This window comes from Halyomorpha halys, unplaced genomic scaffold, assembly GCF_000696795.3.
Source record: "Halyomorpha halys isolate HHAL.00 unplaced genomic scaffold, Hhal_1.1 Scaffold571.1, whole genome shotgun sequence".
Taxonomy (NCBI): Eukaryota; Metazoa; Arthropoda; class Insecta; order Hemiptera; family Pentatomidae; genus Halyomorpha; species Halyomorpha halys.
Genome location: NW_027113281.1, coordinates 366,524 through 392,068, shown reverse-complemented (window position 1 = coordinate 392,068; position 25,545 = coordinate 366,524). Strand labels below are relative to the sequence as shown.

Here is a 25,545-nt window from a genome sequence, read left to right as displayed (position 1 = left end):
TGACAAAAAATTTTAATTTATGACGGACTTCTGCTTTAGTGGATTTTTAGGATGAAAATTAATATTTATAAGGTGTGTTATCATCATTTAATTTTGGACATCCACATAATTCTTCAAATTAACAAGTTTAATATTGTCTTGCTAGAATCAACTAGGCCTTAAGGAAAATTGTACATACGAAAAAAAATAATTCATGATTCTTCTGGTGGGTGCTGAACAACTTCTTTTGTTTTTAAAATTTTCAATCGTCGTTGGATTTTGCTTGATTAATTTAATACATTTCTCTTGTAGGAGATTTTGCCCATTCTTATACCTCATAAGTAAAGTTCTTTCGTAATAATCACTTATTGATTAATTGTTGTTTTAATATTTTTTATTTAATTTTTTCATCAACCCTATAAATTATATTATATGTAGTGCAAACAAATAAATAATAATCTTTAGAGTGTAAAACAGTAAATCTTCATTCAAGGAACAAAACATTCGTTCCATTACAAAATATGTTGATTTTGTCTTTTGTTTTTATTCAGAGATAGGCCGAGGATTGTTAAGAATTGTTCGATTAGAAGGTTGCCTGGCGTCATGGGTCAGTCTCGGGTGGAATGCACTTGGCATTGGTGGGATTTGTTTGTCGGATCTTCTCTACAACTTACCGGCCATCATTAAAATCAAAGTTAATAAATGTTTTTAAAATGATTCATATCATGTCAATACCATATTATAATAAATAAATAAAACGAATAAATTGAAATAAAATTTATTCCAGAAATATCTAAACGAGCTCATTGTGGTTAGACCGCTAATTATCTTTTTATAACTTTATCGCTGAATTGTTAATTTATATTTTGCCAAAATGATTATATTTGAATTAAAATTCAAGTATACTATTGTTGGATATAATTTAAAATAAACAGAATTGTGTCTTAAAACAGCATATATTTTATATCACTTGGTCTCTTTTTATTATCACTTCATACTTCTAATAAAAACTCCAAGAAAATAAAAAAATAAACATGGGACTTCATATATCACTGATGACCTACCACAAAATCTTTAAAAAACATATCATTAATGACAAAATATAATGGTACAAAATGTAATAATGTGCATTTACCGTATAATTATAACGCACTCGACCGTAGGGAAAGTGACATTCAAATATGCAATGTTAGATCACTATCAACTTCAACAAATATTATTTTTTTTAATTTCAGACATTTGACACCTTATTTATCGATGTGACATTTTAAAATAGTTGTGATATTTTTTTAAGTCACATTTTTATAAAATATTGCAATTTTGAGTTGTAACAATTATCTCGTTGGTATATGTTGAGATTGATTGGAAGTGTGCAATCCAATATATTCGTCCATTTTTAATGAAGTCCGGTCTAAAATAGATTTTAATGAAAATGAAAATAATCGATTATTCCATTTTTATTTTATACTGACATTGATTTTAATTAAAATATTTCCTTATCTCAAAACATTTTAATTTTTTTCAATTTATGTTAAATATATATATTGCGGCTAGTAGCGAAAAAAATAATGATTAATCTTCCCGATCCTTCGTATGCATGCCGTATTGGTAAGAGGCGAAGAGGTGAAGAATGGTTTATTGAAAGGTACTCTAAACTAGTGAGACTAAGTGGCAGATTTTCTGATTCTTATTTATCCTCACCAAGGCCAGTGAGGTACAAACTTGGCTGACGAGCCCCTCCTTAAGGGTCGGTACAGGTAACCATAGCGACGTTCCCCTCTCCCAAGGTACTTGCCTCTCTTCTGGATACCTCAGGGGAAATCATACTGTGTGGGGGAGAGCTCTTTCTTCACCTAAATGGTCAGCAACAATCATAGAGTACGATCTAACTTGAAGATTCTATGATCAAGTGTTACATGGATATGGTTTAATGAAGGGAACATACTACAAACAAAGTTTTCAATGTCAATGGATATGACATTCTGTTATAGACTGTTGAAGTGAGATGTGTCATCTCTGATCTTTATTTAAGACATTTCGTGGTTTCCAGTTTTCATGGTGCCTGAAACGCTGATTGGTTAGTAACTGATAACGTTATGAGATATGTTTTGTTGTCGGGATCTTCCAATTATAAACTAGTTGAGAGTTTTTGCATTTATTTATCTTAACTAATAAATTATTTCGATAATATATATTTTTTTAATAATACGAATTTCATATATTTGAAGGCATGAAACCTTCTCCCTGCCAGACATTTTCATAATTACCGTGCCAAATCTCTCCTCTCCTTCTTAAAGAAGAACTCGGTGTTAGCCCTGATCAAACATTCTCCGACCGATGCCAATATTGGTGCACTGCCATTGCGCTAGCCTCAGGTATACTACGCACACACAGAAATAGCATCCTTTGCTGTTTCAGCTGTTATTATTTTAGCACTGCTCTCAGCCCTCCGATCGGATAAAACAGTTTATTGTCAACCACTTATCGATACTGCGTCACCTTTTAAGCAAACAGAAGCCTAGCCAAAATAGAGTCGGTAAAAGATCGCTTAGCGTCAGTGGCAGTTGACCAATGCAATGGTATGGTCAGTCGGCTGTCAACACAGGCTCCGTATTAATGGTGTTTGAGTACGGTTGACGTCTGCGGTCCTCTTCGGGGTACTCCGCAGCGTATTGTTTCAGAATGACCCTGCTCCCACGAAGGCTGCTGTATCGCTATCAAAACATAAACAACATGTAATAGTGCAAGCTTCTTAGGAGTTGTATTTGTTAAGGTAATAATTGCATTATGTATGAGTCAGTTATGCTGCTAATGCTTTTGTAACAAAGTTGTTATGCTCTGTCGGCTTTTTCATATTACTGTTATAGATTTTTTTGACTTTTTATTTTCTATTGTACTCGAAAGTATAAGAACAGACGCTACACTACTAATGTATTTAATTTTTACTACCCTAAAGTAATGATTTGTTTCAAGAGTCGTTTACTTGGTGCACCATCATGCCTACATCGCTTGTTCCAAATTCCAAATTTAAAATTTATGACATGGTGGCCTGGATGAGAATGCAGCGTAGGAACGATAAGATATAAGAGAGCTGACGAGCGGAAAAGACGTCCTACTTTTCTAATAGTTCCTATTAAAGAACTATTAGGAATCGTGGTTGTTACTCGCCGCGCGTTTATTAGTCGTTGCCCACGTGCATGGTATATCAGCTGCGTTTATCGCTTCCCCTTTTAAATCTCCCTCCCTCAACTTTCCCCCTTTCCTTTGCATAATCCTAGCGGATAAGTAAAACGGTGAGCTAGTGTATTAATAACTAGACAAAAAGTTCTTTCCAAAACTTGGCATGGAATGTAATTTAAGTCCCATATTATAAATATAGAATTACTAGAATGGATCTACTAGTATACTTAAAATATGGGACTTCCATGGAACTAATGGTAGTTAACGGAAATTGCGTCTTTCATATTGCCATTTTAGGTGGTATGTTATTTTATATTACATTAATTTATTTTGGTGGTATGATGATATATATGATATAATGGTTCCATCATTATTCGAGTTGCATTTATTTCATGTTTGGTTAACCCGTTTAAATTCAAAACGGTTAAAGTAAAGAACGAGAAAAAAAGAAAAAGGATAATAGCGTATCATAAGAAATTATCTTGTAGCAGCGAGGTGGAACGGAGAATCTCTTTTTTCTTTCTTAGACCCTCTGCTCGCTCTATTTACCGTGTATCTTTGATAATCTCTTACTCTCTAATTCTGTTTGCTTCTGTATTTTTTTTTTTTTTTTTTCAAGCATATATATTCTAGTATTGATTTGTTAATTATTTTTTTATATCTTCCTTTCCTGACACACAGTTCCTTCTAAACTATTTTCGAGTCATTTATTCATTTCCAAATTATTTACTTGCTTATTAAATAATTTAAAAACAAAGTGATTATTTTTATATGATATATAATGACATTATATGTTATATGTATCTAATGATATGTGTAAAGTGTTTAGTGTATTATTCTGGTAATAATAGTTAATTAGAAATATTGGTCTAAATTCAGAAATTTTCAGCTGATAATTAGTGTTTTATTATTATTTAGTCATTTATAAATTTAATTAAATCGATCCGAACATTTTATTAATATTTTAATTATATGATGCACTTCACATATTATTCCAAATACTCATTATTTTTTGGAATTTTTAAGTTTAAAAAGTGTAGATTTTATTAAATATTTGTATTTAATTTTTAATCATACTGCTTAGTATACTGAGTTAGTTAAAGATATCACACCCAAAGTTAATGGCCTAAACCGTATATTTTATTTTAAAATTAACAAATATGATTTATTTAAAATTAACACTATTATTAACAAATATGATTTATGTACACTTTAAAATTGTATGTGTTTATTGATAAGTAAAAAAGATGCAAAATTATTGACCTATGAAATCAAAATATTCTTCATAGTAATGGATACATGATCGGAAATCGCCCTGGTGCCGAATACACACGAACTCTGACGAGTGTAGCCGAGCCGAGGCGCCGTCTGGGAACTATTTAATTACGATCTGTAGAATTACCGATAGCTATTGTCTCATTGTCGTTCGAGAGCCATTGTACGCTTATTTATTCGTCCATTGTCTGCTGGTATCGGGCGAAGGTCACGTCTGCTGTAGAAAGCGGGCGTCGATTGTCGTTTCACAAAGCGCCCGATCGCTTTGGTCTGTCGGCTAACGGTAAGTCGTCTGCAAAAACGTTTCTGTCTCTGTCGTTCAGAGCTTTCGAACGCAAGAGGCGGAAGGAGAAAGCAAATCGGGGCCCTTTAAAGGAGTCGGATACCTTTTGAGGATTGGGTTGGCCCTGCTCTTGCAAAAAGGGATTACATTAAAAAATGCTTGTAAACAAACATTTCTGATTTTTTTCATCAAAGGATTTCTAGTTTTATAGGTCCTGTTGAAAAATCGATCTTTTGGTACGCATAGCAATCTATGCAATTAAGTGAGTTGTTACAGCAAAATATTCCCCTGTTTGACTGATATATTTGGATAATGGTTATTTAAATTTGCTCCTATGTGGATTATTCCAAAGAGATTTCAGGAGCTCCATGATCAAGCTTGGTCTAATAAGATGGACCGATTATATCACAGAGCCAAGGCAGGGCCGGACCTCCCAAGTAGATGCACTGACCCCATGCTCCCTCATACCACTTTCTATCGGTCGGATATAGGATACGCACTTCTTACACACATAACTTACTATTCGTGATAAGTATGTTGCCCCATGAAAGAGAATTTTATATTGTACGGTAAATAGTATTTTTTAAAAAAAGTAAGTTGTCTGACCACTGACCCACCATATTTAAGCAAAACTTTCACTTTTTGTGATAAGCTGATTGCAGATAAGGAAGTCGGATGTCATACTCACATAACTAAAATTAAGATCTTTGGCATATCTTGAAGCCTTTTTCTGATAACTTTTTTTTTTGTACAAGTACCGAATTGTATAAAGTTATTTATTATTATTTTTGCAGCCTCGGTGGGTGGCCGAATTAACTAATTTAAATATTTATTTCAACAGATTTATTGATCCCTTTTATTTTATATCTCTCGCGATTTGACCCAAGTATGTATTTATTGTAATTATGATAATGCCGTATAAGAAAGAACCTGTTCTCCCTATTTAGGCCGAGGCATGTAAATAACGAGCTTTCAAAGGTTCCTAAAATAGCAAAACTGCTCAGATATTTAAATTTGATACTTGGTATTCTGAATAGCCGTTTTAACCGGACGGCTAGAACCCCGGGGTAAAACAAAGATCACAGGATAGTTCCCCGAACGATAGTACCCATTTCGCCTGGTCCACGCTGGGATCCTATTACCTTAATTATGGAAGTTTAACCAGTTGAAAATTACGTGTTAAAAAAATTAAATAAAAATTTTAAATGGTATCCAAATGTTATTAAAATGATTTAGTAATTTTTTATCACCATTATATACCTGGAAATACCCAAATTTCAGTCAGAAAATCGTCAATAAGTTGTATTGATTTAAAAATATGTATTATATTTTAATTTTGATTTTTTATTATTTATATCCTGTTATTCCTATGTATGGTTTCTTGATCATCTCCTTTCTCTGACAACTTTTATTCCAAAGCATGTGGTCAGGAATTTTTTTTATCTATGTATATTCATTTATGCTCTAGGGTTTTTCAACACAAAATCAGTTGTAATTCTCATTTGTTTGGTTTCCTCTAGTATACATTACTAAGCTGTTCAATGGAATAGTGCGACGTTGATATTTTCCTCAGTCGACGTGACGCCTCTGTGACGGATTTGATTGAACATTAAAAACAACTCGAGCGCCGGCGCCAACTTTATGAGCCGCTTGACATTTAACGACGGAATTAAAAAAAAAAATATGAAATGAAAAATAATAATCTAAGATTCTGAGAAGTGTTGTTATCGGAGCGTTGCAATATATTTCACAAATCAACTAGATAATGCGCATATATCTTAATATTTTCTGCCTTTGGACGCATCCGAACGCCACTCCGTAATCCAACTACGGGATAATATTAAAGGACATCACGTACTATACAAGTGAAAACGTTGACAATGCACTTAAGTGCGCCTATGTGTCAATGACCTCTTACCGGTCGATGAATCATACAGTCGACTTTAAATATCGATAAACAGCTTGTAGAAATAGTATGTAGTGCACAAGGTAGCTTCCATAATGATTGAGCTGTGGTATTTCGTCCCCTTTACATACTCACTGTACGATATTGAAACACAAGAGATAAGATATCTGGAAAATACAATATCTCATTGGCTTGAGCAAACAATAATTGAATCGATGAGTAAAAAACAATAATCGAAATTTATTTATTTTTTGGAAAATTTCTTATATATTTTTAAAACTATATCTGTCTGTGTTTTATATACAAATGAAGGGCTCCTACTGAAAAGATCCTTGCTGCGAAATTTAACAAAACTATTTTTCAACTTGAAACGCTAATTTATGATTAATTTACTAGTTAATTAATGATGTTCTTCAAAAGTGACGTATGATGTCATGTAATTGAAGTGATGTCAGAAATATTCCGACTACCATATTACAAGATTGATCCCAATTCATAAGATTGAAATGTTGCCTATTATTTTCAGTTTCTTGACCAATAAATTACCGCATTTACTCATCATATTGAAACAAAAATAAAAATTATTATTGCAAATGGGAATTCATTAATATTGATTTTATGTTTAAACAATTTAAAAAGTGAAATGTGCCCCTATGAAGTATTTCTTTTTTTTTGTGAATTGTAACATTGAAATAGTGAATATGATTTTCTTTTTCTTTTATAACTGTCCCAATAATTTTTAGGGAATAAAGATGAATATAAATTTTTTAAAAAAATTATATTTAACTTTTAGGGATTATACCTATTATTTTGTACAATTAATTGTAAATTTAAAAAATATATCAGTTGTTTGTAGAATTGACGTATGTAATTGACATGAAAGTTTTAATATAAGTATTAAAATTGTATAATTTAATTATGATTTTCAGTGTAATTTATTATAACTTAAAAAAATAAGTTAAATGATAGGGGAATTGACCTCCGCATTACCTAGAGAGACATTACATTACCTGAAGACGTCCACCCGACGGTATGCGGACCAGGTACTGGCGCCAGACCCTCACTCCTATTTACTGTTTTTTTCCCTCCCGCTTCCATCTCTCCTGGACTTCCTCCTTCTTTTTATTCGGCCAATTCCCGGTCTCTGTATCTTTATCCTCCTTTTTCCCTCCCATTGCTCCCCTCCCTCCTGCCCTCCGCCTGCAGCCTACGTAATTACGATCAATTTGAACCTTCTCCCTCGGACCTGATGAGGTTTGATGACGGAATTACTTCTGGAGCGTGGTATATGTAAAAATAGACCGCTCCTTTGGTGTAATTATTATATATTTGTTGGGGGATAGAGAGAGAGCCGTAAAATATTAACTTAATTACTCTAATGGGATAATGCAGTGGTTAAGATTATCGTCGGCTATGCTGTATAGAATTTTATGAGGTAAATTGATGAAGTTGACCACTTGAAACTTAACATAAAAAGTACATTAATGTAGCTGGCTTAAATCTTAGCGGGAGAACTTGGTTAGTGTATTTAATCCAAAAATTACCGCTTATCATCTTAGTTTCAGACCATCAGACAATACTATTGGTCTTTCATAATCTTATATTGGTCTTTTATTTCCTTAGTTGATGAGGCGGAAACAAACTTAGATTCAAACGTTTTGCATGCACGAATTAATCTCGTTATTGAATTATAATATTTTTGGGTCGAGATTTTTAAATGGAATAAATATTATGATAGAACTATTTATGTACCATTCCGAATCGATTTTCAAAATAAAATTGGTATGAATAGTTTTAGATTTTCTTTATCTTAAAATCTTATTCTCTCATTTTCCTGATGTGCTAAGGCTGATAGCGACGATTAACTATTGTTGATTTATAAGTTCAATGTTATAGTTCATAACTTAAAAAAAATTATTTAAATTATTGCTCCAAAATATGTTATAATGATCGTTTATCCAGAGCAGTCCAAATCGTAGTAGGGAGAATAAGGGCAGTTCTCAATCCATCGTGCAGCCGGCGCCTTCTGGTACCTAAGCCCTAATCAGTCCTGTCCCGACCACCCTGTCTGGCAGTCTGTTACCCTGGCATGGGATGGGGGAGTTCATTCTGGTCTCGGTAATGGTTGTAAACCCTGTCTCAGCAGATTCTATTAAATCTTGACCCGATTTAATTAGTATCAAATGAGTTTTTGATCAATTTTTTAAATGTAAATTGTATTAAAATAGAATTTTCCTTTACATCTTCCATGTGTTTTATAATTATTTTTTAAAGTCTCTTTTTCATTTAAGTGTATTTATATTTTCAAAAATTATTTGAATTTTTAAAATTAAATATTTTTTTCATGATTTGATTTTTCTGTCTTAGGAATGGTCCTCCCTGTTTCATTCAATATAGTTTTAAAAGTTAAAAAAAAAATTAATAAACTTGCAAAATAAAAAAAATGTCAGAAAACTAAAATATAAACAGCAAAGCCACCCCAGTCTCACCAAAACTAAATAGAAGTTAAAAACTATAAATGAGATAAAAAATTATTATAAAAATAGAGAATATAACCCAATAGTTACATTATTTTTGGTAGACCGCCTAGCTTAAATTTAATTGAATAACAGTTATATTAAAATATGCCACTTTAGGTGTCATTAAGATTATAGATCACAAAATCATGTTAATATTCACCAAGTAGTACATTTCGTCTAAATGAACGCGATTTTCATTCATGACGCTATCTGAATTGATGAAGCCAGGATTAGCTGACTCAGCAGGGTGAAATCTTAAATTTTTATTTTTATTGCATTTCCAAACTATACTACAATATTAATTTTTTCTGGTATCTTTGATCTTTCTCATCATCTGTTGTGAATGTTGAAAATTTTTTTCGTATTCATTGACGAAAATGCCCTCAAATCTCACATTTCCAACTTTTTAAGTTCTAAGATTAAGGGTCAAAGCGGATGACCACCCCTTTCACTTCGATGGCGACGTCACTGGGTACTCATTAAATATCAAGAATGATTTGTTTGTTGCATTTTTAAGGGAGTATGCTCTTTATTATAAAAACCTTAATGTCCTAACTTGGTAGACGATCTAGTTAATAGGAACTTTTATTGAAGAAATATTAATTTTTATTTTGTACCTGGATCGCATATCCTTTATTTGGAAGTACTTAGTATCGTGCCAAATTGCCCCTTGGACAGGAGATAGGTGATTAGGACGTGGCGATGGTTTTTGTCCTGAAGGTATTGTTTGAGCGCGGCCTGAGCGGCAGTCGATACCTGGGCGCCGGGTAGTCGGCACACCTATACTCTCTCCCGCTCCTTCCTCTAGTCTCTAGTTCACACTGTCTGCACAATCACTATTTGTCCAATAATTATGTGCTCTTTGTTTTGTTTTTTAATCTGGAGGCTTACTCTTAAGAATGACTTCCATTCAAGTCAAAATTGATAGAAATTGTACTTAAAAATCGTTTTGAAAATGTTATCATTCCCTGAGAACGGATTAAATGAGTACAATAATGAGCCTATTAAGCCTAAAGTCAAATTTCCAAATTTAAATTCATATTCATAAGCATCTTTCCTATTTTGAGAATCTGAGTCTAATCTAATCTGGAATTTAAGATAGATTTGATTTAATAAAGACTTGATGTTCTATCTGACTCTCAGGATCCTTTAGACGTACATTTACCGATTAGGCCTCAAATTGAAGTTAGTTAATTGCACCATAGAGTAGGTTATATAGAATATTTTCATATGTGCAGATTTTCATTTTATTCGTAGAAATAAATTCAGAAAATCAAAAATTGTTCGATGTTTGGAAAAATGAAAATTAGTCTTTGAAAAACTTTATCTGTGGAACTATTTGACTTAGAGATACCTGCTAGCACTCAAATTGAAGCTAGTTAATTGCTTCACAAAGTAAGTTATAATGGTTTTCTGCGCAGAAATAGTGGTTACCTTGACATTTATCAAAAATAAATTCGCAAAATATTGATTTCTCACTATTAGGAAAAGACAAAAGCGTTAGTTTTTCAAAAACTGTGTCTCGAACGAGAACTATTGATTGTTAAAAGCTCTATTACGGCTCACATTTTAGCAAATTTATTCTACTTTTAAAAATTTGGTACTACGGGTTTTTTTTTTTTTTTTGGTGTTGATAGTTTTATAGAGATAGAGTACAGAATGAAAAATAAACCAAAATTAATTTTTTTCTTAAATATAATGAACTTGAAGTGACCTACACCTCAAATAGTTCCATACCTACTTTTCAAGGATATTTACAGAACTTTTTGTTTAGTCCAATTAATAATTGGATTTCGAGTTCAGATAGAAAATAACGAAAATTTTCGCAAAATATGATGTGTTCGTTGACCAAAATTTGATTGCGACTTATCTTACATGGTAGACGTTCATATTTCTAACATATACTTGCAGCCTAAACGATCAAAAATGATTTTTAAATTAGACAATTTTTCTAACCTGTTGTTGATGTATGATTTTCTTTTAAAACGAAAATTATGTTTAACCTTCTTAGAAAATGTAGGATGAACTAAATTTTTACGGTGTAGCAACATTCTATGTGCCTACGAATGTTTGTACATTTATTTATACAAAATTCATAAGTATGTTGTTTCATTTAATTATTTTAAATGTAGTGGTTGTATTATGTATGGAATCAACTTGAGGAATTACTGATACAGTTTATTCTGCAAATTATTACGTTTTGGGCATTTACTGCCAACAAATTTATATTTTTTATTAATGTATTCACTTATGCAATTCAATTCGCAAGGTTTGAATTTTTTTTGTTTACGGAAAATTCTCTTTTTGTGTGCGTTTTACATTTGAGAGCAATTGCATACTGATCCGAATCTTGAACAATGGATATCTGACCAGACGAACAAGAGGAAGTTTACATGACAAAGAACCTAACCAAACAATACCGGGGTTTGGTTGCCTCTTCATCCCCTGTTTATGTGGGGCGTAAATAGTGGGAACCCACAGCTCCAGAAATACACGAGATCTATTGTTGCCCATCCTGAATCTGCTTGTATTCTGGTCAGCTATGTCTGAATTGAGGTCTCCTATGTCAGAATGGGATTTATGTGATGACTTTAAAACTTGTCCGGTTAAATTTATTAAAGAAATAGACTTTGACAAACTGATAGGCCTTAGAAGGAAAATTTCCATCATTATTTCTTTCAGTACTAAACAGTTATTATAGCTTATATCGTTTCAGGAATGATGTAATGGGCTATGTATGTATATAGCCATGATGCTAGAATGACACCTTCACTAAAAAAAAAAATGTTGATAACTGAAAATTCTCTACAAATCATATTCGTAATCCGTGGTTTATTATCATTGATTTTCGACCCGTGTTCGGTTCAATTGCTCTCTTCTAATTTTAGTCTTTTCTGACTGATTACAATTGAAGTATTATTTTATCTTTTTTTTTTTTACTTTATCTTACGTTAAAAATGTTGTGTATTTTAAATTAACGGTACGGTCAATTTATGGTTTTATGATAATACATTTTTCTTTTTAGGCTCCGATTATATTCAACTACTTTGTACCCTATATTAATACGCTATTAACAAATGGTTTATTTACTTTCAAAGAAAAAAGAATTTTTTTTTTAATCGCCTTTGTACTGCATTTATATGACCAAATTTATTTAACTATTATTTCTTATTTCATTCAATGGTGGAAAATCGCATTAAAATAGCTGAAACTGATGCAAACGAATGTTTAAATTAATTGCAAGTGGTTTACAATGAAATAGCGCGATTTCAGTAAACATTTTGTGGGAAGAATGAGTCACAGCATAGAAGGTGCTACCGGCATATAGTTGGGGTGAATTGTGCAATTTGCCACCCCTGGTGTGTTCCTGTGACAAAGTGATTTCATGGGTCGTTATCTCTATTAATCCAAATTGTTTACAGTTATTTATGTTATTTTTGCTATTTACATTTCCTTTTTTACCTTAATAAAAGTGTTTCCCTATGTTTATTTTGATATTTTTGTAAAAATATATTGAGCATTTAATAAATATTCGCATTAATTGTAATTTAATCTGTTTCACTCCAGGTCTAGTAGGAGTATAAGGATTAATTATATATTTAATTTTTTTGTTTTAATGTGTTATGTTGTTGAAATATATGCCTTGAAGACTGTAAATCTTCGTTCTACTGGGTTGTATTCGTTCTTTGCAAAAGTGATAATAATAAACCAAAAAAAATTAATTTTATATTTTTTAAAATAATAAAATAATTTTTCGCTCTGGCTGCAAATGTTAATTAAGTGCTGAAAAAACAACCTATCTCTATCCAAATATGGTTAAGAGCGATTTAAAGTCGTTCCTACACTTAATTAAAACATTTTTTAATTTTTATTTTAAATTATATGAAATTACTTAAATAAATTTAAGTTTACCTTATATTAAAATACATATCACTCATGTATCAAGTTTTCTGTTACATTTATAAATGCCCACTTAACCGGCCATACTTCGGACCAGTCTAGGATCCTTTTTTAAAATGAAATGGAAATTTTTTAAGAGTTGGAAAAATTAGTTATAGGGTCCAAGTACGATTTTATCCCCTAAATTTAACCCTGATGATGTTTTAATTCGATGATCACTTCAACCATCGTTGGCTCAAGTACATTAATTTAGGTTTCTGTAGCCCCACTTCTAACCACATCGCCGATTTATTTGTTTACATTTGAACTTGAAAAAAAAAGCTATCAGTAAATAAATACCGGGACTAAGTTGAGACGCCAGTGAGGCGGACAATAAGCTGAGCGTGTAGAAATGATTCAATCCGATCGGAATCCCAATTGACCCATTGCCAAGAAGTTAATAATATTATGATGAGAGATGACAATAGTTCTGTATAGGTGCATAATTGGTGCATTATTTAACGTAATAGCCGGCTAAATAAATAATATATAAGGCGGTCGCTGGGCAGGAGCCGATGCATCAAAGGCTATAACGCCGGTGGTTACTGCTTCATGGTTATAATGCTACCGCCTAGCCTGTGTATGACAGTCCACCATTGCGCTTGTTACAAGTATAATCTGGTTCTATTTATCGATAAATTAATAAGATGCAACAGTGCATGAGCCATTAATGCATATAAATGGTTTCCTCGATGCGTTGGGTGAAATTTCACATTTTCAGCTAATTGCCTTAACCACTGGCTCGGCTATGCCCCGAGGCGTAACAGATGGCTTGAAAGTTGATTCGGGAACCGGATGCGGTATTGGAAAATTTTCGCATCTTCTACGCAGACGGACTTTTCGAGGAAATCTAATTTCTTTTCAACGATGGAATGCAGATTCCTAGCCACGAAGACACCACTCCTTGCGATCCTTTTAAGGCATGCTTCTGTAAAACCAGATTGTTCAATTGATCTCTCAGCGTCACTGGAATCACGGTGGTGCGATAGGAGGAAAAATTAAAAGGAAGAGTGGATGCGTTTCCTGCACGACGCCACTTGTTTCGTTGACGAATCGTGAGGAAATCCCGGTGTGCAGTGCATTTTGATGAAAATTTAAGTTTCATGCGTTCAATTAATTTATTCTTCAGGCATAATTCAATTCCTCTTTATAACGCAGCTTGGTATGCCGATCTACTCTAAGCGAAGTTAGCGTCCAAAGTTATTTAGTGAAAGGTTAATGACACAGAATACTTGTTAATCTTGAAACTGATAATTTTGTTTAAATTGATTTTTAATTTTTATTTGTGATCGATTATAATAGAAGAGTTAATTTTTTTTATTATTATTTCCAGTTGAATCTAATTTAGGGAAATATTCTGTATATCATCATTATATAATATACCATTAGATTGAAGAAAAAAATTGAATGCAAATTTATTTAAATGCTAAATATTTATTTAGTGAAATTTATATTTTACTTAAATTCAAAACTGTAATAACAACTTCGGTCCAAATCCCAATCCGCTAATTTCTGAGAGCATTGTAGTTTATATATGTTTCCGGAATTAGGACTAATTTCTAATTTTAATGTGTCATTTAATGATTTTAAAAATTTAATTAGTCGCATATAGCGTTAGAACTTTTTCGCATTGCGGTGATACCCACTTTGGTTTTGTGCCGATCGTATTGCATTGTGTAGTTGTATGATATATACTAGAACTATGTATACCTTTTTTTTTTTTTTTAATTAGTTTCTCATCTACAATAATTTGCTTCAAAGCTGCGGCACGGCAGACATGACGTAAATTCGGTTTATATACTTCAAAATTATTTTGAATTAATCAATTTATAAATTGTTATATATAATAATTTCTGCGAAAAACCAAATAAAAACTTTGCATAATATATATTTATAGTCACATCTCCCGAACTTGGCTTTCGCCAATAAGCTAGTAACGACGGCTCGAAAGACAGATAGCTCCGATTAAATGGTCCGTTTCGAATCATCTGACACCGGGGACATAACACAGTTGCAACTGCCTTTATAATTACACTGCTGGCAGGGATTTCGCCATTGCACCTAATTTATTGCTCACTGAAACGGAAGGTAAATTAAATGCACAAAGCTATACCCTTGTGCTAAATCGCTCTTCGCTTCTTCCTCATGATGGGAAATCAAATATCTTACCTATGAGTAATTTTTGGACAGAATAATTTTCCTAAAATTGAATCCACTTAAAATCTTCTAATAAATCTACTTATTCGTAAGCATTGGCTCTGTTATCTTGATGATTGATTCCTGGAATGATGAGTAAATTCCGAATAGTATTTAATCGCTTAGATATCACCAGAATATAAATTTATCGGAATAAGTTATTTATTATACGGAGGAAATACTTTTTTTTTTTTAAATGTTTTTGAAAGAAATCAATCTATTACTTTGATATTTTTACTAATACCGAAGATTCTATAATCTTATACATATGTTCAGTTGTGGGTCTTATTCTGTAGTATTTATTGTATCGTGATAAGGAAAAGTGCATAGAAAGTTCATGCCTTACCAGATCAGGCGAGATTTACAGTAATTTTCAATAGAATTTTATCTTAACATTCCCATCGAAAGTAATTCGCAAATGAGACGTTCCAAGTTGTGGGCATCAAAAATTAATCATGTATTAAGAATTTATACAAGCTCCTTAATTATTTAAATATTACTAATGATAGTAATATATGTATATATTTATAGCCAATGCTTTTACCAACTACCAAGCATTCCTTTCTTCGCTTTAACTAAATCGATACCAATGTTTTAGACATATTGATACCGGTCTCTTAATAATAAATAGGAACATTCGAAAGGGATAGAAACAGTACAACCTTTTAGGAAACCATGACATTTAATAATAACCTAAAATTTTTCGACTTTATTGTATGAAATGGTTGTTACATTCCTATCTTACAGTATTGAAATAACCGTAAATCGATACCGTGGTTCTGATCTCGTCTCGTTCAAACATCGTATAGGTTGAGATCCGAAACCTACCTAGTTATAAAGTAAATAATCCATTAACTTGTAAATATTATGTTTTTTTTTTGTTTTTTTTAGTTTTTTACTATTCCCGTAATTTATTCTCTACCTTCTTGGGCCCCTTATCTCATCAGTAGAGCCGAATTCCAGAGCCTACACCAGGAAGGCGGGCAACATGTGGTTCTAGGAACGGCGAAGTGTTCTCCCCATGTTTCCTGCCGGTGGCGCCTTAACGCGGCATACTAAGGGCGTTCCGAAATGGCCAATAGGTGTACACCGGATGGTGTATGTACAACACCTACGTTGTCTGAATAGGCAATGGTCGAATGGAGGGCATCGGTTGGCGGCTCTTTGGTGAGGAGTCGTCGACCTCACCAAGAATGGTCTTCTCACAATAACTTCTAAATTTTAATTCTTTTAGTAATATGGTTTGTCTCTCAGCGAGATTGTTCATTTTATTTGGTACTAATCAGTCGTCCAATACTCCCTACTAAGTTTATAATTCATAATTATCTTTTCACTTGTCAATGTTGTTCAAATAAATAAATTCACTGTAGTGTTCCACTCTATTCCGTTGAAGCTTATATATATAGGAAATAGTTTATTAAATTTTCTTGTAAAAATTAAAAAAAAACAAAAAAAACAACCACGTTGAGGGAACACTTCGTTAAAAAATGCATACTCTGGCAGAATGCATTTTTGTCTAATGGCAGAATGAAATATGTCTAAAATAAATGTCTTAAGATTATAAAAGGAAAATATGAAAACTGGACTCTCAACACTATCATATCAAAATTAATTAAAAAGCCGTCAATTGAAGCACACAATATTTCCTCCCTAATCATATTAAATACAAGCATCAAGCAAACTGATTTGTCAATTGCTTAAATTAGCGTTCAAGGAGTCATCTCTAGAGGATCATCATATCAAAAACTTTAGTGTTGTTCTCTATAAAAAAAACAAAACATTAAATTTTCCGTTTAGTTTTTTAAAAAAAGGTTTTTTCGCACATTTTTGATTATTTGGTATTCAAATATAATTAGTGTATAACAAAATAACCTATTGTTAAATAAAGTACACTATACTAGAAGCCGTGATTGACTCCGGACGAATATAGCCCGAATGCACTCAGGGTAATCTATTTTCGTTTTCAAGTATCTCAAATTTCACTAAAATAGATGTGGCGCCTCACCACGAATAGACGCCGGCTTTACATGACTTCTCTCAGGGTCCTTGCTTTACTTCCTGAAATTATCTAGAAATAATTATATTTGTAATTAATTACTAATAGTCAATAGTTTTATTCTATAGATATAACTTATTTAATTAGTTAATTTTATAATTTTTTCTTAGGAATATACAAATGTTGAGGAATAATAAAATGCATTAACTTTCTTTGTTATGCATTTTTACCATTTTATGAAATAATATATTAAATTAATTTATTGTATTTCGTATTAATCACTTTTTTATATATTTTTTTTTAATTAATAAAATATTTGTAACCAAAGTGTTTTAATTATTCGTATTGCATCATAAGGCAATCAGTGTATTTGGCTTACTCTCAGTTGACTGTCAGCTCTTCTGAAATCCGTTGAATTTTTCGTGGGCGTTTTGGCTCTCTCGACTTGAGAAAGGTTCAACGTTGTGTTAAATAAAAACTTTATGGATTTTTAAACGTTGTTTTAAGGGGCATAAACTTTTTTGAATGCCATTTAATAGCATAATTTGTCGTATGACTTTAAATGCCAAGCTTCAAGATTTTTTTTTTAAATTTATTTTCTTTGTTATTTTTGCTGCAGCTCTTCATGTATAACGCATACCTTGATAAGTTGGATGTTATTTTTTAAATTTGACATCTCTTTAGCGGTAGTTAATTGCTGTTTAGGTTCAAAACTAGCAGGTCCTCAAATTCCATAACGATATCAAAGTTTCGAAATTAAAATGTATCAGACTGTTTCAAGTAATAAATTTGGCTTAGAGATTCTATGATGGTTATGTTATGTTATTTTTTAAGAGTTTTTTCCTTTACCTAGTAACCATGATGCTACCTTGATGTCCTGTAACGTCAATATGGGTCCTATAACTTCTGTTCTGAAGGTCTTGAGTTCCGAAATTCCAATTTATTAGTTTTTTATTACCTACGATCATATGATTATGTTTATTTAGCGGTGGCACATTGTGACCGTACGACCTGCTGGTAGACTTCTAAGGCGGGAGAACAAACATTCCTTATCAGTGATGTCCTTGGCGCCGTCACTTATCAAGCATAATCACTGGGACGGCTCGCACGTACTCGCTCCCTGGTATTTTTTTATTAGATTTTTTTAAATATATATTCTTATGAATCTTGTATCACTTATTTTTCATTATTATTATCATAAATAATTATGTTATTTTTTCAAGCAGCCAAAATCCTATATATTTTTACTTATATCATATTTTAAGCAGCGGGATGCAGCCACCTCTAAGAATATATATTATAGACATTGCATTTACTTGTTTTGGAATCTACTTATTACAAAAAATATTTTAAAATTCAGTCTCTAAATGAAAAAAAAATCAGCTAAGTGGCTCTATATATCTAAAATGCTATATTTTTTTCAATGAAACTTTTGATGGATGTAAGAATTTAATTTGGCTCCCAAGAGTCATAAAATTGAGGGATAAAAATGTAACTTTAAAAAAAAAATTATTTTAATTTTGTATTTTATAAATTATGAAACTTATTTTGGGATCACTCCCCTGATGATTTTTCAATTTTTTTTCCATTAATCGTGCCATGATATATACTTTCCGAAATACTTCTTCCCAGAAATTTTTATTTTACCATTAGCTAAAATAGTCATAGAACGTATTTTGCTTAGCTTCTTATCATTCTACTGACAAAAAAATGGATTGGGTAAAATCATTGGATTGTAAAAATTAACACAAAGGGTTGTTATTAATAAGTGTTCTACATTCTGTATAATATTTAGAAATTTGGACTTATTCTCTTTTTTTCTTAAACAAATGTTTTAGAGGACGTACCATGTATTTTTAACATATTAAGGTTCCAAGCTGCAACCTGTTCTCTAACCTATTTTCTGACTGCTTTTTTCGCCTTTCTAGAACGTACGTTTACTCTTTTGGTAACGTCCGAATTTTAGATTCCTCCGTTTACACTTTGCTGTAAAATTAATTTTTCTCGGTAGGGTGATGGAAAGAAACTCTGCTAAAGAGATAAAACAGATTGCGATCCAAATGTATGCCGGGGTTGAACTATTGGGTAAGTGGTGTTTTTTTCTTGGCATCGAAGTGTTTTCTGTAGGCCGCTTAGGAGATAAGGCGGGCCACTTACCTCGCAACCTTTTTAGCACAGGCAATATCCTTTTACAGATGGGTCTCTGCCGGCTCTTTTTATTTATCGTGTGCTAGGATTCCGATCCGTGGAACCACTCGATAATACCTCATTAAGAGAAGGGAGGGTTTCGAAGTGTATCTTAAGTGTCTCTGGGATGAGTAGGACTGATGGATGAATCTGTCATGTTGGAAAGTATTTACGGCACATTGAAAAATGGAAAAAAAAGAAATAATATTTTTAAAAAAATAGCAATATATAAATTACAATATGATGCACTCTCGAAACAAATGATGCATAATTGAATCTTCGAGCGGGGTGGCTTGGTTATGCGATGAGTAAAGTAAAGCCTTGCTTACGTTGCACTTGTCGCTAAGAATGAGCAATGTACGCAGTAAACTAAAAATTGTTCTGCCTATTACATCAAGCTTATTTGTCCTTGGTTATTCTGTTTTTTAATTGTTTCAATTAAATATGGTATTAGAATTGTTTTGAAAACCTATATATAATAGAAATTAAAAAAAAAAAAATTAGGAAATTATAAATTCATATTATTAAATAATAGTAAATTTTTATGTCTCCTTTATTTAATATGTCTGGAAAATAAATATGTATTTATATATTGATTGTATAATAAATAACTTCCCGGTTCAAAAAGCCTGATTTGTAAGCAAATGTTTTATTATTGCAGAGCTAAATCAAATCTAGTGCATTGAATTTTATCAATTCTCGGAACTAGAAGCGATACATATCTCCTCAGTTGCGTAATATTTCTCAGCTGTTAGTTAATTGTTTATAATTAAATATTACGGGTTCGAAATTTATCTATTCATATTTATATTTATGAGAGTACAGATTGTTTTAAGAACTTTTTCTAACATGTATTATGTTTAAACCCTACGATTACTATGATTATTTACAATTCCTCTTTCCCTTATTGATTTTTTTTTAGTAAATAATTATTGTATATATTGGATATAAAAGTGTACATAATTGCTGAAAATTTTTATCACTAACTAAAATATAAAAATCATACTTTAACAACACTAACACAAACCTACTTACCTACAGAATCGAGCACACGAACCGTTATATGGAGACTCAGAAGAAAACATTAAACAAAACAATACAAGGTCACCTTGACCCTCTAATACTAGACTTGTCTTAACGTTAATCATCAACAAGTTGTGAATTTATTCTATACATTTATAAATATAATCATTAATATTAAATAAAAATAAAAAATTGTAGAAGTAATGAAGATATTTTTTGCTTCGAAAGTGAAATGTTATGAATTGTGAACTTGATTTTTAAAAATATTCCAAGAATTAATTAATACTTGTAACTAATACTAGATGATTTTAGCAAATAATTTAAAATTGAAGCATTTATTCCAGACGAGGATTATCAAAAGCTGCCGAAGTCGCCCAGACATATTTCGGTCAGGGTGTATTTTTATTGCGTGGGTGCTGAGATATTTTTAGTTACCTCCTGTCCCTCAGTGAGTCAGCGATGCTGTTCAGAAAGCTTTCCTATCTTTTTTTTGTTTTTCTATCTCTCTCCTTAAGTACATTCCCTTTTTACTTCGTCTCTTTTTTTTCCGATAAATTTATTTACTTCTATCATTTGAGGATGAAGTCGATGTGTAATAATTTTCAAGGCATTCCTCACAGTGAAAGATAAAAAAACTGGTTGAATATACGCTGAGTTAAATATTAAAATGAATAAATTTTATTCGAAGAATTATCGATATGTTTAAATAAAAAAAGAGCATTGTCTCTTCTGATATGAAAATAATATTGTTTTCAGTGTCAACTTTGTTAGCTACTTTTTCCTAAATATAGAGAATATTTCGTAACGTAAAATGTTGTATAACTTATTTTATTATTTTTTTTTAATGAAAAATAAATCTAATTTCGTACCTAAAAGATTTATTTAATTTTTTTTTGTCGCGTAACCACATTTTATCATGGTTTTGTTTGTGTGGTGAAATGTTCTTTGATAAGCTAATGGTCTTGAAATTAAAAAAAAAAAACTTTTTCCTGAATAGCAGGGACGTTTAAACTCCTCTTTAACCTCTCTTATATTTTCATTTTATCTCATTCATTAATTTATTAATTGACTTTAATATTTTACCTTATGAGTTATCTCAGTTCTATAATCAGCACATAGAAATAGTAATATTACAAATTTGCTTATATACACGCTACTTCTTTTTTTTTACTTAACCTCTTCAGTTTGGTGTGCCTCATCTCCAATCTCTGGCAATTCTCTGTTTTCTTTTGTTATTTCTCTCAAAACAATTATACATGTTATTACAACTACTTTGTATTAATAATCCTCGTATAGTGTAGTGGTAGTTCAATTGTTAAATGCCTCTGCTTCTAATGGATTTGAACACCTATAGGCAAGCGAAATGTATTAAGATATCCCTACATTCCTATTTCATGGTTCACATGTGGAGAGAGATATCAGGTCAAGAAAACACATTCTGTAGTTGTTTATTTATTTTTACTAATTTTCGTTAAATCTGCCAGTTCGTAACTTTCAAAAATAATTTTTATGTGTGGTTTTTAGATTTTGATAAAATAACTTTCGTTTTATAAGAAAGGTTAAAAGGTTAATGCACCACGGTTTTATCTCTTTGAATATATACCTCTGCAAGATCTACATATTCAATTGCTATTTAAAATAAGCAGTTATCATTTTCCAATTAGTGGTCAGTATAAATCTTAGTTGTTTTGATTTAGATCTATGAGAGATTAGTTTTAATTTTATAATTATTCTTGGACTTTTTCGATTGCAATTGGTTGCATGTGATATCAATGCACCTTAAGAAGTGATAACGGTTTAACTCGCTTTAAAATATAATATATAACCATTTGTGACAAAGTTGAGGGCTGCCGGCTTGCATTCGATCTTGTTGTAATGCCGCTATTTCCAAGAATTCTTAAAACCCATAGATTGGTACTATTGGCTAAGAGTAGCTAGCACATGCGAGGCGTGATATGTGCGTAAAATGTGGATTTGATGGTGTTTACGTGGGGCGGCTGGGACTCTATTTATAGATTGGCGCCTCCCGCCTCGCAGCCTCCACGCTTAGGAGCTACTCTCAGCTCTCTTAATACATTCCATCTTTGGCTTTCCTTTTCTCTACGTCTTATGGTCGGTCATTGCCCTCTAGTTCTTCCTCTTCTCTCTTGCGACTTACTGTATACGTACTAGGTGGGGTTGAATGGAATGGTCGGGCAATCTGTCTTCAAGAAAGTGGAAGGAATAAAGTGGAACCACTGATTCGCTGTTAACGTTTATTTTTATAAAAATCAGTCTCGGACTATTTTGAATTGAAGTGAACAATCTATTCTACCTTGATATCGGAATTCTGCTCAATAACTGATTCATATGTTTCATCCTTGTTACTCAGTGGCCCAGGAAAAATGAGTGGTAGCTCATTATACTGCTTTGATCAGTCATGGAAAAACTCTCTGCTGTGAGTGAAGCACTGTTATCAGTACACTCGGTTTTAACTCTGAATTATTCAGTCTAATTTATATTTTTATTTTTTTTTAATACTTTAGTAGTATTATATCATAATAGCCTTCTTTCAAATCAATAGAATTTAATGTGGAAATTTGAATTTGAAGATGATCCACCGGTCCACCAAGCTGTACACACGAATGTGCATTGCTCCTTGTGAGTACTAATGTGTGGGAAATTAATTACTATTTCCAATTTACTGGACTATATACCTCGCCTAGGTTCGAGAACGATCATACATTCATTGAGTTGTATCAGCTTTTTATATTGTTCTTAATCTCCATTTGCAAATTGTTCCTGACCCTCTGTCGCTCCTTTACCTCTATGCGGGAGCCTCCTCGATATATATTGACTTCTGTACATATCAATGCCCCGAAATTTCACCATCGGTTGTTAATGGCTGTGTGGACGTGATCGGACCGGACGGATGTTTACTCTTGCAGCCTGTTTACAAATCGCGCCGACAGAGCACGCCGCCGTCTGGCGCCTCCCCCCTCCACGCTCCTGTAAATTGCACGTCCTTTCTTTAAAATGAAAACAACGCTCTTCTACTGTTGAATTCCAATCGCCTAGCCCGTGAGGGTTATGGGCGAATTCGACTTAATTTTATTCGGTAGACGAACGCCGGTTCCCATCTGCATTCTAAAACGAATGTGTCTTCGGTTAACAAGTTATGCTATGCATTGTTTAGGTTGTCTCGCTCCCTCCGACATGGCTTGGAAATGAAGTCCCCTTTCCACATAAGCTGGAAATACGTGCCTTCCCGGCATTCTTCGGTATCGTTTGAAGATTTTAAAAGAACTGGAGTAGTATGCTGCTTCCCTCTCGTTTGAGATTAATGGGCTGGTCCCGAAATAGTAAGGGCATCTGCACGACTCTATCCCCTCTCCTTCCTTATAAGCAAATATAAAAGATTATTTCATTTACTTTTTTAGGAAACTTAATGGGATTCAGGGATTTATTTAGTTATTATCTGGCTCATTAATGTATATTATGTGCTCCGCCAACCATCGCTTTAGGTCTCAAACTTCAGTTCTTTGAACAAATTTGTCTTCTTCATTCAGTCCAGATCCATATTCTGTTGCTAATTAAATGAGAATTATTTACATTGCCTTCTTAACTGTTATTTCGATGAAAATAACTGCATATATCTATCCAGTACTTATTTAATATCTTATTAGTTCTAAGACCATAAGATTGTGTAAATTCGAATTATTAATTGATTAGATTTTGGGCTTCTTTGAATCTTAGTACCTAAATTATGTTATCTAATTTTTAACTTCAATTTCACCGAGTAATTTAAAAGGTTTTGTAACATTAAGTACACATTTCAACAGAGATTATATTTTTTAAAATTTCTTTATCGCCTAATTAGAAGATACAGTTAATCAAAAATGATAAAGGCTCGGCATCTCGGATAATGAGCTGCCTCTAATCCAATCAGTCTTCTTGGAATAGCGCAGTGGCTCCTACACCGACCTAGTTTCGTACTCGCTCATCTGTCCGGTCATGCGCTCACATTTCTCAATTTTTTTTTGTGAAATCTAGAAAAAAAATATATAAAATTGAGTTTTGATGTTTAAGATACCGATTGCAATTTTCATCATAGCAATCCCAATATTTTGATTTAAGTATTCATAAACAGATTTATTAGGCGTATATTTTTCACTTTCCTTTTGAATTTGTAAACTTTTAAAACGATTCTTTGATTAATTTAATTTAATTTTTTATCAATTTTTTTTGTTAGCGACTGTGTTTATTTTTTTAGAAATGATGAAATAATTTAATTTGACTATTCATAAATTGGGGAGTTTTCTATCATAAGTATTTTTATAAACTTTTTTTGGTATCAAAATTTGCAATAAAATTTTATTTTATTTAACTGAAATGCTCCTATAATAATTTATCAATTGTTACTTTCCAAAAGTGTATATATCTACTTTTGGCAGAAAACGTCCGTGTTGTTTTTCTGTGAACTTCGACAGTTCATTTTCTCGGACAGAAATTTAGAAAAAAAATATGGTTTCTATAATTTTTAAAACCTATCATAAGATGAGGTTGTAAAACAATACAAGTTACATAGATTTACTAGTATTATTTGCCTTTATGTAACTTAATGCGTTTCGAGTGCTCAGGGGTCTTAGCTGTAAGACGTTTTCATACTGAAAGAAGTGAAAAAATTCTAATTTTTTTATTTTTATAATGCTACCATACTTGACCGTGTATCATACATACAGTTTATGTGAGACGTTGCATTCCACAACCAAGGGCAATTTCCAATTTTTAGTAGTTTTTTTTTCGTTAATATTTTTCATATTACATTGTCGTGAGGTGAAAGTATTTATTCTAAAGTAAGTGTGATTGAAAAACATCCTTTCACTTCATGATGATCTAAACCACGAACCTGTGAAATAAATGTAAAAAATTGGAAGATATACTTGAATGGTTTTGGAATGCTATACTTCACTAGCTTATTGGATCAAATATAATTTTTTTAAATATTAATATGTTTCGATTCACTCAAATTTTATAGCTAATTGTGCTTTGGCTATATCTATGCCAGAATTTTTTTTTTGAG

At 32.0% G+C, this 25,545-nt stretch overlaps 1 protein-coding gene across 1 annotated transcript in view; it reads left to right on the top strand.

The window, feature by feature from the left end:
• Positions 1-25,545, top strand: part of Dad (Daughters against dpp) — a 71,745-nt gene that overhangs the window by 20,201 nt on the left and 25,999 nt on the right. The window lies entirely within an intron of this gene.